Source organism: Pleurodeles waltl, chromosome 8 (genome assembly GCF_031143425.1).
Source record: "Pleurodeles waltl isolate 20211129_DDA chromosome 8, aPleWal1.hap1.20221129, whole genome shotgun sequence".
Taxonomy (NCBI): domain Eukaryota; kingdom Metazoa; phylum Chordata; class Amphibia; order Caudata; family Salamandridae; genus Pleurodeles; species Pleurodeles waltl.
In genome coordinates, this window is record NC_090447.1 from 954843430 (window position 1) to 954862533 (window position 19104).

The window sequence follows — 19104 nt, forward strand, 5'->3', positions numbered from 1 at the left end:
GGGGAGTGCATAGCCACAGTCTATCAAGTGGGTGGTTTGCCCACTGCTTTATCCTGGGGAGAGCAAAGCCACAGTCTCTCAAGTCTCTAAAGTGGGTGGTTTGCCCACTGCTTGGTCCTGGGGAGTGCAAAGCCACAGTCTCTCAAGTGGGTGGTTTGCCCACTGCTTTATCCTGGGGAGTGCAAAGCCACAGTCTCTCAAGTCTCTAAAGTGGGTGGTTTGCCCACTGCTTGGTCCTGGGGAGTGCAAAGCCAAAGTCTCTCAAGTGTGTGGTTTGCCCACTGCTTTATCCTGGGGAGTACAAAGCCACAGTCTCTCTGGAGGGGGCCTGGTGCCCAGAGTGCTTCATCCTGCCAAGGACTGGGTGAGTGGATGCTGTTCTCCACTGGTTCTGGAGGGGGCCTGGTGCCCAGAGTGTTTCATCCTGCCAAGGACTGGGAGTGGATGCTGTTCTCCACTGGTTCTGGAGGGGGCCTGGTGCCCAGTGATGCTGCACCAGTAGTGTGGCAGTTCCCATTCCTTCACATGGGAGTCTGAGGCACGGGATTTACCAGTAACAAGTAGCATGATACTCCATGGAGGCAAAGCCACAGTCCTCCTTGTGACAACTTAAGCTGCAAACTGCTGGTAGTGCCAGTGCTGGTGGTGGTGCCTCATGTAGTGTGTGCAGGGTCCAAGATGTCTCCTGCAGCCTCGGATGCCTGCCCACTGGGGATGCTGCTGATGTCTGCTGTAGTGGCACTGGCTGGGCACGTCGCGGGGCAGCTTGCCTGTGGCTGTGGCGGTGTCTGCGGCGGAGATGCTGCCAGTGGTGCAGGTGTCTGCAGTGTTGGAGGGAGACACCAGGCTGTCTCCTGCAGCCTCAGAAGGGTGCCCACTGAGGATGGTGCTGGTGATGGTAGTAGAGGCAGCAGACGTGCAGGTGGCGGTTCAGATGGCGGTTCAGGTGGAAGAGCAGATGGCAGTGCAGGTGGCGGTGCAGGTGGTGGGTGTTGCGGCGGTGCCCACCGCCGTACAGGTTGCTGGCCTGTCTTGCAAAAGGGGTGACACCAGTCCCTCACCCGGAGGCTCCGTGTCCTGAGCTGACTTCCCTTTGCTTCTGTGTCCCTTCCCCACCTTGGAAGTCGCTGCTGGCACCTTGGCACTGTCCTCTTTAGTTCTGGAAGAGGGCTTGCTTGGTGGTTGGTGCGGCTTTTCTCTTCTGCATGCTGGCCCCTTCTTTACCTTGGCAGGTGGCGGAATAGGTTGGTCCTTGGCCGCACTAGGTGGCACACTGGCAGCCCTGATGGGTGCCCCCTTCAATTTTCCCAGACTTGCATGGACCACACTAGATGAGGATTTGGTGGCTGAGGTGCTGGGCTGGGATCTAGATATCCTGGCCCTAGGGGAAGGATGGTGGAGAGGTGCAGGGAAGAGGTCAAAGTTAGCTAGGAAAAGTTTTTTAGACACACTGGGACGGGTAGATGGAGGGGGTTTGGGAGTGGAGGAAGAGGTAGTGGGTGTAGGAGGTGTACGTCTGATGAGTTTGGATGAAGGTGCCTGGGCTAGAGGCTGTTGTGAGGTGGATGGCGGTTGAGTGGGTGTGTGCCGGCGTTTGTATACTTTGGGAGGAGGGCTCACAGACACACTGGGAGAGGACACAGGAGACGTGTGCATGGTAGTGGGCATGGTGATTGCACGTGAGCGGTGTGTGGTGATGGGCGTGCTGGTGATGGAGGTAGTGGCTGAAGATGTAGTGCATGCAGGTGTGAGTGGGAGGGAGGTGGAGGGTGTGGAGGAGGAGGACACAGTAGAGGCAGTGGATGTTGTTGTGTCTGCATGGGTATGGTGCTTGTGTGAGTGCCTGTGGGATGTGTAGTGCTTATGTTTGCCTGAGCCACTCTTGTGTGTTGATGTGTGTGCATGCTGGTTTGATGGTGTGCTTGGGAGAGGCTGAGGTAGAGGGGATTGGGTCTGGGTAGTGGAGGTTGGAGGGGGGAGGCTGGACACAGGGACAATGGCTGCCATCAGTGCTGAGGCCAGAGCCTGAAATGCTCTCTGTTGGGCCACCACGCCAGAAAGAATGCCCTCCAGGTATGCATTTGTTTGCTGCAAATGCCTCTCTGCACCCTGGATGACATTCAGAATGGTTGACTGCCCAACAGTGAGGGATCTCAGAGGGTCAATAGCCTCCTCACTGAGGGCAGCAGGGCTGACTGGGGGACAGAGTTGAAGAGGCTGTTCCATCACCAGCACCGCACTGGCACCAAGGTGCAGTGCTGGCGGTTGAAAAGGCCGAGACCCATCCCCTCCTGGACTACCACCTCGGCGGAAAAGGTAAGTTGATTTCCGAAAGAGGAGGTGAGGGGTGTTGGGTGCATGTGTGCGTGAGTGTGTTTACGTTGTGCCTAAATGAGTGTGTGAGTGCATGTCTGTGTGTGTGGAGGACATGTTTGTGTGCATGTTTGTGGATGAAGGGGGTTCTGGATGAGTGTGGATGAAGGGGTGGGTGTGTATGAGTGTAGATGAAGGGGTTGGGGGTGTGTGCATGTTTGAGTAAGAAGTGATGCGTGTGCATGAGTGTAAATTTGGAGGGGGGATGTGTGCATGTATGCTGATGAGTGTGGGGGGTGTGGACGTGTGTGTATGTTCTGGTGACAGGAATTCCTGTCACCAGTTGCATAAAAAACAGGCTTTTCGTGGCAGGGCGACTGCCGCAAAAGGCCTGGCAGTATGATGCCTCGCAATGTGGCCAGCAGCCTGAGGCCTGCCACCAGCCCATAGGAGCTCACCTTCAGCCACATTGGTGCGACTGCACCAGCGGACCAGGAGGAGTTGGGGCGGTTTGGCTTTGGCCAAACCCCAAAACTTGCAATCCAGCAGTCCTTATCGCTGGGTCTGTAGCGGTATGATCACCGCCGCGAGGCTGGCGGTCTGATGACCACCAGCCTCGTACTGAGGACCCTAATTTGGACCATAGTAGGCGAGATGATTTCTTGCTAAAAGTATTAATATGTAGAATATTGTCAGCACTTCTAGAGAAACAAACTCATGCCCACCATGTATGATATGAGATGTTATTGTAGTTCTTCCAATTGGTAAATATAGTTTTAATCCCAATAGTCAGTAGGAGGTCAATAAGCATTTTATCCCAGAAGGTTAGGGGACTGATCGATTGGGCATGAGCAGATGCAGGTATACCCAAGGAAACAATAGCATGAGTTAGAGATAGGTTAGTATTGAATATATCACAAATTGTGATTTCAATTTCATTCCAAAAGGGGCAAATGTGTTTGCAGTAGACTATTAAATGATCCAAGTAACCTAAAGTTTGATTGCAATACCAACAAGAATCAGAAGACCAAAGGCCCTGTTTGTGCAAGCACTCAGAAGACCAGTATGATCTGTAAGTAATCCAGAATCTGCAATATCACAGTAAGGAAGAGATTTTTATAACTTATTAGAACATTCCAAATAATAATTCAATTGTTGGGAGGAATGTGTTCCGTATGGTACTTAGAGCATGAGTTGAAAAAAAAAAAATCTGACTCTGGTTTGGAGACTTATTGCAGGATTGTATTTATTAATGATGCTGTGAGGTGTTTGTGATAAGTTTCTGAAGAAAAGTTAAACAGTCAGATTTAAGTAATTTTTTTAGATCTCTCAGTGCAGCCTTTAATTTTAGAAAATGGTAGAAATCCATGGGCTGAAGCTGATATTTTTTCGATAACATGTCAAAAGGTTATCAAGTCTTTAAAGTTGAAAAATATCTTTGATGTAAAGAATTCCTACAGATGACCATTGCTTCCAAAAGGTAAGTGTAGGGAACGCATCTGTCCAACTGCTTAATTGCTAAAATAGAATCATTGACGATATGAAATGAATGAAATAATGTAAGTTGTTTAATTGTTAAGATGCTGATGAGGGAGAGAGGTAGGACCAGCTCTAATTCTATGCCAACCCATACCTGTCATTCTACAGCTGTTGGGTGAAGCCACCATATTGCTTGCCTAACTAAAAAGGCTAATTGGTAATTTCTAAAATTAGGAACATTTAGACCTCCTGCACTCTTGGCAGTTTGAAGTTTGCAAAGAGAAATACCCACTTGTTTACCTTTCCATGTAAAAGATGAACTAATAGTGTTAATTGATTTATGAAAAGAGATGGAGAGGCTGCCTGGAAACATGATTAAGAAAAAGTTATTTGTGGTGCGAGTATCATTCTAACAGATTCTATCCGTCCCCACCATGAGATGAATTTTGGTGACCATTCTTCTGTTAGCTTCCTAACTTTTGACAATAGCATGTCTTCAATATGGGTCTTGGCATCATCAACAGTACCTGGAAATTCAAAACCCAGGTACTTTAATTTCTTCGGTTGACATTTTAAATTGAATGAAGTTGTTGTATGTGGAAGGCATATTATATTTAGGGAGAAAATGTCAGTCTTTTCCTTATTTAGAGTGTATCCCGATATTGTTGCAAAGGATGCTATGATTTTAAGTAATTCTGGAATTTCTTGATCTGCATCCTTAGTAAAGATCAGTACATCATCAGTGTATGCCGCCAATTTTAGTGGGCCACTCTTGAAAGGAATACCTTCAATCTTATCACTAGTCCTATTGGAGTACAAGAAAGGCTCAATCAAGAGAAGAAAAATAAGAGGGGACAATGGACATCCTTGACAACTGCCTTGAGCTAAATTATATTTATCTGGTAGATGGGTATTTATTTTAATACAAGCCAAGGGACTTTGATAAGCTGCAGTAGCCAAGTGTATAAAACAAGGACCTAAGTTAGATTTTTCAAGTGTTGTTCCTAAAAAAAGTCCATGGAACCTTATCAAAGGCCGTCTTTGCATCCAAAGCCATAGCAATAAAGGAAGAAGGAATGTGTTTAGCCTTTTCTATCACATGACAGAAGGTTTGGATATTGTCAGCTATCAGATGACCCTTGACAAAGCCCATTTGTGAGGAATAGATGAGAGGCGGGAGAACTTTTTTCTAGTCTTAAAGCTAGGATCTTGGCATATATTTCATAATCAGTGTGAAGTAATTGAATGGGATGGAAATTCTTCATTTCAAGTGTATCCTTGTCTTCCTTAGGGATAGCTACTGTATGTGTTTCAGTAGCAGAACCCAAAAGTGTTCCCTTCAAATAGAAATCATTAAATGAATCCAGACATAGGGGCACATAAAATATGTTGAAAGTTCTGATGGAAGGAAGCCGTTAAACCATCTGGAACTGGGAATCTGTGGGGTTTAAGCGATTTAATGGCTGCAAGGATTTCTTCCTGGGATTTTGGATTATTAAGCATTTTCAGATCACTATCCGAAGGAATAGGCAGTTGAAGAGGTTCAAGAAATGTTAACATTTTTTCCATGTTGGAAGTAATACTTGCTTCGGTGGATTTATATAATGCTGAATAAGAAACTTGAAATGCTTCACTCCTTTTAGTTGTGTCCATTTGTAATATATTGTTTATATCTTTAATGGCTGCTATATGAACAGATTTGTTTGGTATACTTGAGTGATAGTGGGAGCAATCTGCCCTCTTTGTTGCATTCAAGAAAGTTCTTAGCTTTAAATTTGGTAGACCATACATGATCTCTAGTGCCTGCAATTTTATTGTATTAATATTTAAGCTGCTTAAGTTTAAATGTTATTGAAAGGTCAAGATTTTAGATTCTACTTTTCTTCAGTACCCCTATTTGTTTCTCCAGAAGGGCAAGTTTCACACTGACCTGCTTGTTTTTATGTGACACTATGGAAGTCATATTCCCTCTAACAGTGGTTTTCATAGCATCCCATATTGCTCACTGTATCCATTCCTTGGATGGTATTTTCTGTTAAAAAAAAGAATTATAAGAGAGTGGGCAATGAGGTCCCATGAATCGGTGTCTGCTACTACTTAATTGTTCATTTTTCATGAGCCAGATTTAGTTTGCTGCAAAGTTAAATTTAAAGGTGTAATAATAGAGGCATGGTCTGATATGAGAATGGTCTCAATAGATGGCTCAACGATCGAATGGACTGAGGGCCATATTTAGACTTTTTGACGCAAAGCTGCGCCGGCGCAGTTTTGCGTCAAAATTTTTACCGCCAGCTAACGGCATTTCGATGCGCCGTGCGGGCGTCAAATTTATACATTGACGCGCGGCGGCGCAACCAACAGGTGGGAGTCATTTTTTTTTACGCACACCGCGGCGTCAAGTCGTAAAGGAAAACAACGTTAACGCGACGTAAATGACTGTGGGTCGATTTACGACAGCACAACCCGGAAAGCAATGTTTTTTTTTTATACAATAGCATCAAAAATACCGCGAACACTGCCCTTTCAGCAGAGGAGAGCCAAAATGGATCCCAGATGCCACTACAGACCCCAGTAAGATGACAGCAGACCAGGAACCAGCCAGGATGATCCATACAGGAACCAGGACATATATAGAAAAAAAAGAAAGTGTTGCTTCAGTGCAGAGGAGCAGGAAATCCTGGTTAAAGAGGTGACGGAACACCAGCACCAACTGTTCATCACCTCTAAGTTGCCAATCAGCAGGAGAGAGGCCATATGGCAACAAATTGTTGACAAGATCAACAGTGTGGCTGAAGTACGCAGGACAGTCACCGAGTGTAAGAAACGCTGGCATGACTGCAAACGTAGGACAAAGGAAAAAATGGCCAGGAACAGGAAGGCAGCACTGCAGACTGGAGGTGGGAGTCCAGCACACCAGGATGCCCTGGACCACATGGAGGAGATGGTCGCAGCCATCATCCCTGAGGAGATCGTCACAGGGATTCAAGGACAGGACAGCGCAGACTACCATGAGACAACGCACATACAGAGTAAGTCGCATGGGGAATTATAATGCAATAATGTTAACTGCAACCGGGGTGGGGAATCTCTACTACACAATGCATGTAAGTGAGCATATATATGGAGTGGCATGGGTAAAGGGGCACGGCAGGGGGGCATGCCCAGCACAGACAGAAGCTGGGGCACGACATAACACAACACCAACAACAGTCCCATGGGGGCATCCTGTAATGACAACAATGGAGCTAAGGGAAAGCCTCGACAGGTGGGAAGGCCACTACGTCAAACTTACATCCTGGCACTCGTCAGTCAAAATATATCCTACATCAACTAGGTCCCTATCAGTAATCCAGTAGCCAAAACAACAACTGCAATGTAACTACGACAAGAGTTGACACTAACACCTCTGATCTATGTGCGGCTATAGTAGCCAATGGCAGTAACCTCCCCATGGAACATACATACCTAAATTAGGGGGTGAGGATGACATCTGCAACAATCTCCAGAAATAAGACAAAGGCACCAGTACACTCAAATGTCAATGCCCATAGTTGACACATACATCAGCCAAAGTAAACAGCAATAGGAGCCATACAGCACTAAGGACACACACATGCTGCATACGTCAGGGTCCCTCACGTGCCTGGCTAACAAGGCAACATCACAGATGTCATACTGCTCAGACAACAACATTGAGGAGGGGACACATGCAACTGGTCACTGAAATACACCTGCACAGTCAGAGGACCAAATAGGACATTTATACTATAAACAGGGCAATCCAATTAAACACACATTACCCACCATCAGCTGGTAACATTAACAATGTCCACATCCATATCACATCGTAACATTGCCATGCATAGGATATGCCACATAACAATTACAATTAGGTCAATGTGAACAATCAGATTTTGGGGCAGGTCCTGAGAGGCAAGTGTGCTGCCAGGGCAATCACAACACCCACAGCCAGTGAAAGGTCTCACCATACGAATAGATATACACGGAGGGTCGAGTAGGACAAAAAGATGGCTATTCCCTAATTGGTACAAAGCAACACCTAGAGGCGATTAGGCAGACAAGTCTGATAACTCTATATCATACATGTGACACACAGGTGGGCCATAGGCCTATAACAATGCCCATATGAAGGACAGCAGATACCAATACCAAACAAGATCACAAAGTAAAGTCATCCAAAGGCTTGCATGTTACGGCAAAATTGTCCCAACACAGACACACTAATTGTACCCTGTTTCATTGCAGAGGAACATGGATCTCCTGCCGATATGCCTGTCCCTGATTTCCCTGATGACATGGATGACGAGCCCATAAACATTCCCCAGGAGACCATCCAAAAGGTCCTTGAAACCCTCCAGACCCCACCTTCAGTCACAAGGAGGAGCACAGAACAAGCAGCCATCACAGAAGAACCACCCACCACCCCAATTGCAAGACCTGCCAGCTGCTACACAGCTGAGGACTCTGACGACACTGGCACCAGCTTTGAAAGAACTGTAGTTGGTGTACAGCTGGAGCTGGCCAAGGAGGTGTGGGTGGGGATGCAAAATATTGCAGCCAGCCTTGAGGGGGTGCGCTTGTGCATGTTGTCATCTGCAGATCAGGCAGCATCTATGCAAGTCCTAACATCCATACTGCAAGGACTACAAGAAACTATAAAATAATTCACCACTGCAGTAAGGGAGTTGCCACAACACCTCGCACCCCAAACTTTCCACTGCATGCACGAATGCAATCATGACTCCCTCACGGCCGACCTGGCTGCCTACCATTGTGATGGCTGCTATTCTCAAAAACCAGCAGGCCCTCCTTGCAGCAGTACTGCCCTTAAGAACTTCACAGGGAGCAGCCCCCGGGATGTCTGACTCCACGTCTTCTAACACTGAGGTGTGTGTTGCCCCTTCACAACCAACAACAACAAGGACAAACCAGGCAACACACACATCAGAAGAAGAAGACATGAAACAGATCACATTCTCACGGAAGAGTACCCGGAAGCACTAGTCCCTGCACCACGGCCTACTTTGACCAAGGTCCTACGTTTTGTCAAATGCCAGTCTCACTACAACTATACTCAATGGCTGTTCTGCTAATCACTGTATGACTTGTCAGCATTGCCAGTGAATGTCTCTCTCCTACTATTCGGCAAATCCTGTCCCTCTGCACTGTCTGTTGCATCACCCCAGCATGTCAGGAGCATCATCCACACCCCTTCTGTAGGATCACCATGTAAGAATGCACCAGAACGGACTCAGCAAACATGGACAATGTACATTTTGCACTACAGCACCTATCAATAAATAGCACTTGCACACCTAATATGTCTCTGTCTTATTTGACACATCAACTGTGCAGTAGATAACTCTAAAGTGCCTGTGTGACAACCAAGTAGCTTGTCAATACATCATGTAGTCTGATACATCTGTGCAGTGGCCAGGATTGCATCATAGCCTGACCATCCTGAGGAAAATAACTGATGAAGGGACAAACCACACACAATTATGCTGTGTTGGATAGAATAATGCTCCATCTATAGCAATCCAAGTCAACTAATGGTGGCTGATAAATGTAGGCACCATGCAATACTAAAAAATGAAATTATGCAGCATAATCTAAGCAAACACAACTAAACACTGCATCAATCACCCTTTCTGAGTATACTTCCATGAAGGGAAGACATGCTGAATTTTTTCACACATGATCTATTTTAGCAATGAAGACAACAAGACAAGAGTGTTAACAACACCTCATCTACAAAGATGTCCCTGAACATCACACTGCAGTCCGACCTAATAAATTACCCACAATACCAAGTCTGGAAGCACACTTTGTGATATAGAATACCTACTCATCAACACAAATCCTTGGTGATCCATGTAAACTACTAATGGTGGGTCTACCAAATGGTGGATACTTACCAAGTTAGCACAGGGGTAGCTGCCATGTTAAACCTCTATTTTCTGTGGTGTGTAGCATAGGACACAAATGTCATAGAAAAACAATCACCTACACTGATGTCAAGGCCATGATCAAGTAGCAGTTAACGCATAATGCAAAGGGTTAACTATATGTTTATTCCTATGTATTCACACCAGAGGCAACTAAGGGAAAAGTCATACCTACACTAATCTAACCTGACTACTCCTAACCCACAACTGTCCCTAACTAACCTAAGCTAAACTTACTCTACACATATAACGAATCGATCGAAACATCAACCCCCCACCCACCATTATGAGACAGGACACATGCAGGACAACACATACTAACCTACACACATACTATACTATCCTAAACAATCATATATTTTTTTGTATTTTTGTTTTTTATAAAAAAAAATGTTTTTTTCTAAACAGACAGGAATCCCAACATTGACCGCCACCCACCCACCCACACAAAAATGAAAAATAGAAAGAATAAGGACCCCCCACCCTCCTCCCTAACACTAACTAAGCTAACAACCTACACTAACCTAACACTAATCCCCAAAACCCAACTATCATGACAAAAAGGAAAGAGGAGAGAGGGGAGGGATAAATTTAAAACAATCAATAAAGTCCTAGAGGTTGGCCCTCCGTAGGGTCCGCCTGATGGACCGAACCCTTTTCTTAATGTAGGCCACATCCTGGCTTAGCTTGTCCACCTTACTAATAAACTTGTCCATTTTCCTGTCTAAAGCCAGGAATGCCGCAGGGTCAATAGGAGGGGCTGCTGCTGTCTGTGTGCTGGCAGAGCTGCTCGGTGTGGGAGTTGTTGTTAGCCCACTGGACTGTCCTGCAGCTCAGAAATTGCTGGGTCCAGGTCGTGCTGCAGAGGCAGGGTCAACTGTCCCCGCCGTTGCTGGGGCCACTTGGGGAGAACTGGTGGATGTGGTGGTGGTGGCTGTTGTGGGCAATGTTGGGCCACCCTGTGGTGAGGCCCACCATGCTCCGGAGGCCCGATCCGCTTGGTATTTTCGGGCCATCCTTCGGAACCCCGACTGCATCTGCAGGATGTGCCGGTATCTCATTGCCCGCCTTTCAAACTGATGCCTCTGTGCGGCACTCATGTTTGCAGCTGTGAAGAGAAAGGGCAACTATTTACCATAGGAAATGCATTGGGTGGAATAGCACAATGGGTCAATTGCACATTACTTTTACTGTAGTTGTAACAGCTATTTTCACAACATAGATCATTGAAAGTCTCAGAGGAAGTACATTTGAAGCCTGCATACAAACGGGCATCTCACACCTAGCATATCCATGTCTCTACATGATGGGTGACATCAGCCTAAACTTGTCATCCAAATAATGGGTAATGCAGCTGACATTATGGCTGTACCTCTTCCGCCTACTGACTTCACTACATATGTCACTCTATATGATAACAATCACAACCCTCAATATCTGCTATTTGTAATTGTTTTTTGCTAATATAGAACTCATGTGCCATAACCGAGTGTGTACACTAGGTTCAAAAAAAAGTTACAAAAGGTCACAAGTATGTGTAACATACTGGTTGCTACAGTCCTAGGTACCCTATTCCCAAACACATGGCAGTCTTTGAGGGTGGGGTGGTAAGAACAACCAACAATCTCATATTCAATGCACACCCAAAAGTGAATAGAAAGGTCAACAAGTATTTGCCTCCACACACAACACCAATGAAGGGCTAGCAACAAATTGGAGTCAGCTAAACCTTGTCCTATCCAAGGTCCACACATGTCAAAATGTACTGACTTAGGCCAACATCACATACTACCAGTGAGGCATATTTTACCACACACACAGAGGAGCAAGAACACCCATGATCATGAGTAGAATGAACACCTAGGCCATTGCACTCTAGTCCCACACACTTCTAGTTCAACTTATGGAAGTACATGCCCCCGGAAGATCCAACCTACAGTGTACTCAGTCCATCCTCAACTAGGGAAGCTGCATATTTCAGACAAGCCTTTTGTAGAAGCTATCTGGGAGAATGTCAGTCTGAAATGCAGACTCAGTCCAAGCCAAGTCCCAGAGCAACTCTTACATTAACCAGTGTATTCCACATGACTCATCCCATTCCCCATAGCAGGCCCGACTGGAATGGCCTACAGACCCAAAATCTGAGAGATGGATAAGCATAGGTCTACTAAAACTGAAGTGATATTTGAAATCCCACTAATGGAACAATACTAATGAATGGGCAGTGCATCAAACCTTGAATTCTGTTGAACACACAGTAGTCCATCATGCATCACCAGCAAACAATAAAAATAGCACACATACAACACTCACTGTAGGTGTCGGGGTCCGCAAAATGAGCCACCTCTCCCACAGTGTACAGTGCAGGTCCACCTGTAAAGCATGGAAGGAAGAATGGGGTCATTCCGACCCTGGCGGTAAAATCCGCCAGGGCCGGGGACCGCGGATGCACCGCCAACAGGCTGGCGGTGCATCCCTGGGCATTGTCACCGCGGCGGTTCAGCCGCGGTCAGAAACGGGAAACCGGCGGTGTACCGCCGGTTTCCCGCTGCCCTGGGGAATCCTCCACGGCGGCGCAGGTTGCTGCGCCGCCATGGGGATTCCGACACCCCTTACCGCCATCCTGTTCCTGGCGTCCACAACCGCCAGGAACAAGATGGCGGTAAGGGGTGTTGTGGGGCCCCTGGGGGCCCCTGCAGTGCCCATGCCAATGGCATGGTCACTGCAGGGGCCCCCATAACAGGGCCCCACCAAGATTTTCAGTGTCTGTCATGCAGACACTGAAAATCGCGACGGGTGCAACTGCACCCGTCGCACCCTTTCCACTCCGCCGGCTCCATTCAGAGCCGGCATCCTCGTGGAAGGGGGTTTCCCGCTGGGCGGGCGGGCGGCCTTCTGGCGGTCGCCCGCCCGCCCAGCGGGAAACTCAGAATAACCGCGGCGGTCTTCTGACTGCACAGCGGTATTCTGCTGGCTCCCGCCGGCCCTGCGGTTACCACGGCCGGCGGGAGTCAGAATGATCCCCAATATACTCAGAATCCGTGCACTGACAAACAATTGCAATTACAAAGACAATGTGAGAATATGACATGCGTAATGAAACACTTTCACACATGCTCATACTGCATGGAATAATTCTTGAGCAACATTTACATTGGATGAGTCTCCTGCTACAGTTACACCCTACTACACACATGCAGTGGCCTGGACAGTCATGTGGTGTCAAAGATGCACCTCCATTAGTATGCCCCAACAATATAGGGGTGCATTCATCTCATCATGTGCATCCAAGAGAGACATCCAAAAGCTGGTTACTTGAGGACTGCATGACCCCTCAAACTCAAACAGCCTATGTGGTCATTTTCAACACACACCAACCAGACACACATGTGACATATGTGTGGACAACATAGCTAACTTCAATTGACGTGAAGGCAGCACTCATTTATAGCATCATATTGGGTTTACAAATGTCAGTCTAGCTATGGCGTCTTATGATGTTTCAACATCCATTTTTCACTGGCTATTGTGACCTGTAGAGTTCAAATGAGGCATTAACGTGTCGCTTGTCTGACACAAAGGCAACACTACATTACATACTGCTACAGGCAACCTATATGTGTAGAAAACATGAGCTACCTGACTGCTAGCATTTGTCTTCCTTCACATTGTGCCACAATTACCCAGTAGGTTTCCCTAGCATTACACACAGTCAGCTACTTATCTAGCAGATTGGGTAACAATCATCACATGTCCCCACACAGCTTTAAATTGTTCACATGTAATTGATGTGTACTCACCAACATGGCCACCAATCCTGATTCCCAGGTGGTCCAGCAGATCTTGCTCCCTGGATATCAGATCAGCCCAGCGGTGCTTAAGTTGATGGTCATTCTTCAGGCTACCATAGACACGGACCAAGTGATGGTGCACCTTCCCCCACCGGACTTTACGGGCCTCCAGCATGAGTGGGAGGAAATGGCAAACAAGCCATATAAATCCCCCCAATTCCTCCTCACCCATCCTGGCAAGCCGTGGCCTACCTGACATCTCAGCACTAACAAAGTGGAAAAAGTTGGAGAAAAAGGAAAAGGGGGAAATGGGGAAAGGTAGAGTAGTGAAATACAAAGAAAACTTAGGAAGAAGAGCCCAACTAACCCCTAAATTACACTACCCAGAACAGACTCCCACAGACAATAAAAGAAACACTGCAATTGACAAAATGATACAATACAGACTCACACAGTATTCAACAACAAGACAATGATGACAAAAGCACAATAGAGAAGGTACACTGGACACAAAAGCACTAAAACACAGGACAACACTTTCCACACAGCCACACAGTCTAGAATAATCTGAGACTGCAAAGTGAAAGTGAAAGTACACCCACAGTACAGATTCTGTAAACAGGATATCCTATTACATCACATCCTGCATAAAATGGCCGCCGTTTTTTTTCCCCGTTATGCGTCATTTTTTCACGCATACAGATAGTGCATCATATTTTTTGACGCATAAGAGTGCACATAATGCAGAGTCAAAAAAACTTTCATCATTGTTCCCTTATATTTGTTTGAGGCTTATTTTACAGTTCTAGAGTTGAAATTTAAGCCGCTGGCAAATATGATGAGCAAATATGAAAAATAATTTTGACTCTGCATTATATGCACTCCTGTGCGTCAAAAATGTTGACGCCCAAGCTGTATGCGTGGAAATATGACGCATTATGGAAAAAATGGTGGCCATGTAATGCTGGTTATTAATATATTTATTTTATTAGATTTTTTTGACTCAGCATTATGTGCACTCCTGTACGTCAAAAAATTATGACGCCCAAGCTGTATGCGTAGAAATATGACGCATTATAGAAAAAAATGGTGGCCATGTAATGCTGGTTATTAATATATTTATTTTAATTTGATTTTTTTGACTCAGCATTATGTGCACTCCTGTACGTCAAAAAATTATGACGCCCAAGCTGTATGCGTGGGAATATGACGCATTATAGAAAAAAATGGTGGGCATGTAATGCTGGTTATTAATATATTTATTTTAATTTGATTTTTTTGACTCAGCATTATGTGCACTCCTATGCGTCAAAAATTATGACGCACAAGCTGTATGCGTGGAAATATGACGCATTATGACAAATATGTCTTTAATTTGTCAAATTGTGAAAAGAATTTTGTCATGACCAAACGGTGCTAAGTGATACACATTTGGGGTTAGCTATGGCACATGTCCCTTATAGGATGTATAGAAGGTATTCACAGTGCAATAGTAATTATTGCTCAAAATGGTTATTACCCATAATTGTACACATATTTTGGGTAATTGCTGATGGCTAATTTTAAATGATGAATGGGATACCAGGATGTATTCCTTAGCAAAAATGTGTCCACATTTATCACGGTAATCAAAATTATATATAGGCCAAATAGGTAGTGCAATTGTCACCTACACTTTTTATGGGGGTAACCATGTCCTAATTATGAGTTTGTGTATCTTATATGTGTTTTACTTTTGACATGTAGGCCACACATGCGCCTTATGCATGTGTGTACTTCACATGTGCATATTTCATGTATATTTGGGGGGGGGTAGAGGTGGACTTAGGCCCCCAGCACCCTAGGGTTTGCCCTTCCAGACTTGTTAATTTATCCAAGGGTTTCCCTAATTCAGTAATGCTAAACCTGCAGCAGCAGGCTCATGGAAGCCCATAGGGTATGATTCACTGTTTGCCATTCAATAATCCCATTTGCCCATTCGACGTTTGCCCTATTGATTCTTTGGAGCAATCTGACATACCATTTTGCATTGATATTTTTTGCTAAATCTCAACGTTCCTCATGTGCTGATGACAAATAGGTTGTTGATGTATGTGGCCCTTTATGCATTACCTGGTTTAGTGGCATGTTTCATTCTTCCTGCTAGGTTCCAACTGGGACACTACTGTGATCGGCTGCTTGCAAATATTTTGTTGATTGGATGGTACATGTTTATATGTGTGGTCCAATGTAGATCAACTATCAACTGTCAGGGTGTATGTTGTCACTGTAACTTCCAGGTCTCCTCATGAGTTAGTGGCACCTAATCTTGTTTCAATTGGGCATTGTTTGTAGCAAAAATGGAGAGAAGCCATTGAGGACATGGTCACCTACACATGGATGGTCCCACCCTGTCACTGAACACGTGTAATGAGACTTTCGAATAGGCAACCTTTTTGTGCTGAGTGAGAGAATGTCTCAGGTGTCTGGATCTGGCATGTGTCATTGCCTAATTTCTACTCCAGTTGGCCTCTGTGGATGGTAATGTATCATGAAACATCATAGCCTCTGTGCAGAAGTAAATGGCTGGTATTTAACACACGACTCATCTTTATCATTTGAAAAAGCGTTACTCAGCATTTTGAACAGTCAGGGTCCTCATATGTGTTGACTTTTCATGGACATTATCTGAGGTTGCTGGCTTTGATGGAGGCCATTTACACCATCATACACTATGGTCCTGGTCCACTGTCACACTTTTAAGTTTAGGCATTAATGAAGGTCAGACAACGGAAGGGCCAAGATTTGGCTATTCATGGGCACTGTCACAAGTCTGATGCAAATGACAGTCAGATGATGCACTACTATGTATTTGAGTATACATTGATGAGGCTAATGACAAATTAGTGTCTGAGGTACAAAAGGTTTTGGACAGCATGTGTGGTCCATAGGTCGACCCCAGGTATCTGTAGAGTGACCCACGGACAGGTGCCAGTCAGGCTGACAGGATGCTGGGTCAATCAGGAGCAAGCTATTTCAGTAATCACATGATCACATGTTCTGACTAGACTGGTCAGAGGGAGCATTAGACAGTTGAGATGTCACACTGTGTATGTCCTGTGTTGCTTTGAAGGTGACACATGAACCCTGATAAAGTGTTACACAGCAACATTAGTGTCAAAGCTTAATGATGTAATGGCTCACATTCAAACATGTATGCAGTAGGAGGCATCAGCAGGGACGGGGCATGTACATTTGGGTGGTGTGCATGGAGTGGATCACAGGTGTGGCCTCCATCTGTGTCTCACTAGTCCTGTCAGATGGGATTAGCTGATAAATAGCCTACAGTACCTTTCACAGAAGAATCAATCTACAGGTGATACCAGGCCTTATAAACTCCAAGGCAGTGTATTATATGAGCTGTGTTCCATGCAGTGAGATGGTAGTATGACAATGGTCGGCATAGTAAAGGGTGTGGCACACTGGATGACTCTTGTGAGTGTGTGTGTGTAGATGAGGGAATCTGAGTGTACACAAATCGGCATTCCAGGGACCTCTTCAGACAGGTGGGGTGTGAGTAGCTGCAAGTGTGTGTAATGTTTTTAGAAAAGGGCTGACATGTAGATGGGATGTGATGTGCTGGATGCTTGTCATGGGTGTAGCACTTGTGCTGTGTATATTCTGCTTATGTGTAACTCTAGTGACAGATAGTCATTGCAATGATAGTAAGTAGTTGGAATTACTGTTGCCAAGAGTCTAGTACTATATTACTGTTCCTGAAGCATTAGCATGTGAACTGCCTGATGTATGAGGCCTGTTTTCCCCTAGTTGAGTGATGGTGTTTTAGTTGTGTGCCATCTGCTGCGATGATCCATGTTTCCTACATGTATGTGAGTCATATGTGTGGTCCTCAGCTATTGCCCTTCAAAGGTGAACTGTACAGGATGTCTGTCATTTACATGGTATGTGTATTTGACCATTGTATGGTGGCCATTACATTTGTGGTGTATATTTTTTGTGTGATGATTGTTATATCATTATTGCTCAATGAGACGACATTCTTCTTCAGCAATTTCAAACTAAAGGTGGGCAGAAAAGAATAGGCCAAACCATGATGTGGTGTTTGTTATCTGTGTTTATTTACAATTGTGCATTAAGTGGTGATAGTGATAATTAAGAAAATAAATTATTTACAATCTGTTGGCACCTACGCACTCCAGCAGCTGTGTTTGGTTGTTCCCCCTCCTGTTGCAGGCCAGCATCCTCCTCTTCGTCGTCTTCAGGCATGTATGGGTCTGGTTCCAGGAGGGGAATGTTCCTTTTTACACAAATGTTGTGCAATATGGCACAAGTGAGTATGATCCTACAGACCATCTCTGGGGAATATAGTAGGCTACCGCCAGTGATGTCAAGGCAGCGGAACCTTGACTTGAGGATCCCAAAGGTGCGCTCGACAATGCTGCGTGTCCTCTTATGGGCATCATTGTATGCCCGCTCTGCAGCAGTAGTCGGGTTCCCAAATGGTGTCATTAGCCATGGCTGGATGCCATACCCCTGATCAGCTGAAAGAAAAACACAGAATGGGATCATGTTGATGTAGCTGGCACTATTGAAAAGACCTTTAATGGCAGTAGTTGTCTTGTGTTGTCTGTGACTCTTTTGTGTACTAATGTGACAACCTATACTTGTAGGCTATACCTTCTGCATTGTGTTTTTTCCTTGGCTGAGCAAGTGTTTGTCTGCTAACCATTTGTCAGCAGTATGTTTTGGGATTTGCAATAGAGTGTGTCCTCCCTAGCATTGTGACTTGTGATACAGGTGTCCGTGTGTCTTCACTGAGGGTGAGATGATAGTTCCATGCGCATTTAAAATTGAAAGTGTTGTTAACAAGTTCAAATCAAAGTACCCTGGACATCCCATACCTTGAAACTTATGCAATGTATTAATGTAAAGGTTATTATGACAATTACAATTTGCAAGGTGACATTTAGGCAACCACACTCATTAATGTCTTCACATTAAGCTGTACAGTAAATTCCAATGTGTGACAGGTTCAATGGTGAGTTAAGAAACATGGCTAGTGATGTGAGGACCTCAGTGTGTTCCTGTCTAGATGTTGCTGTTGTGGTGTATGTGTTGTGTGTCCTAGAGGGTTGCTGTGCAGTGTGTATATAAGTAGGTTTCTGTACTTACCAACAAGTAGTCCATTGCCATACCGTCCATCCTGGAAGTGTTGGTTGATGGTGCTGTGACGGAAGATGAAGGAGTCATGAACACTCCCAGGATATTTAGCCACGATGTTGCTGATCAATCCCTGGTGATCGACTATGGCCTGCACGTTGATTGAATGTGTGTGCTTCCTGTTGCGGTAGAGGTGTTCAGTTGCAGCAGGTGGCACAAGGCGTACATGTGTGCAGTCGATTGCACCAAGGACGTGTGGGAAGCCACTAATGGCGTAGAACCCCTGTTTAGTTTCCTGCTGCTTCTGCAGTGTGTTAGGGAAGCAGATGTGGAGGGGTGGCAGAAATGCGGAGAATGATGGTTGTGATATTCCGCCAACCAGGGCACCAGTT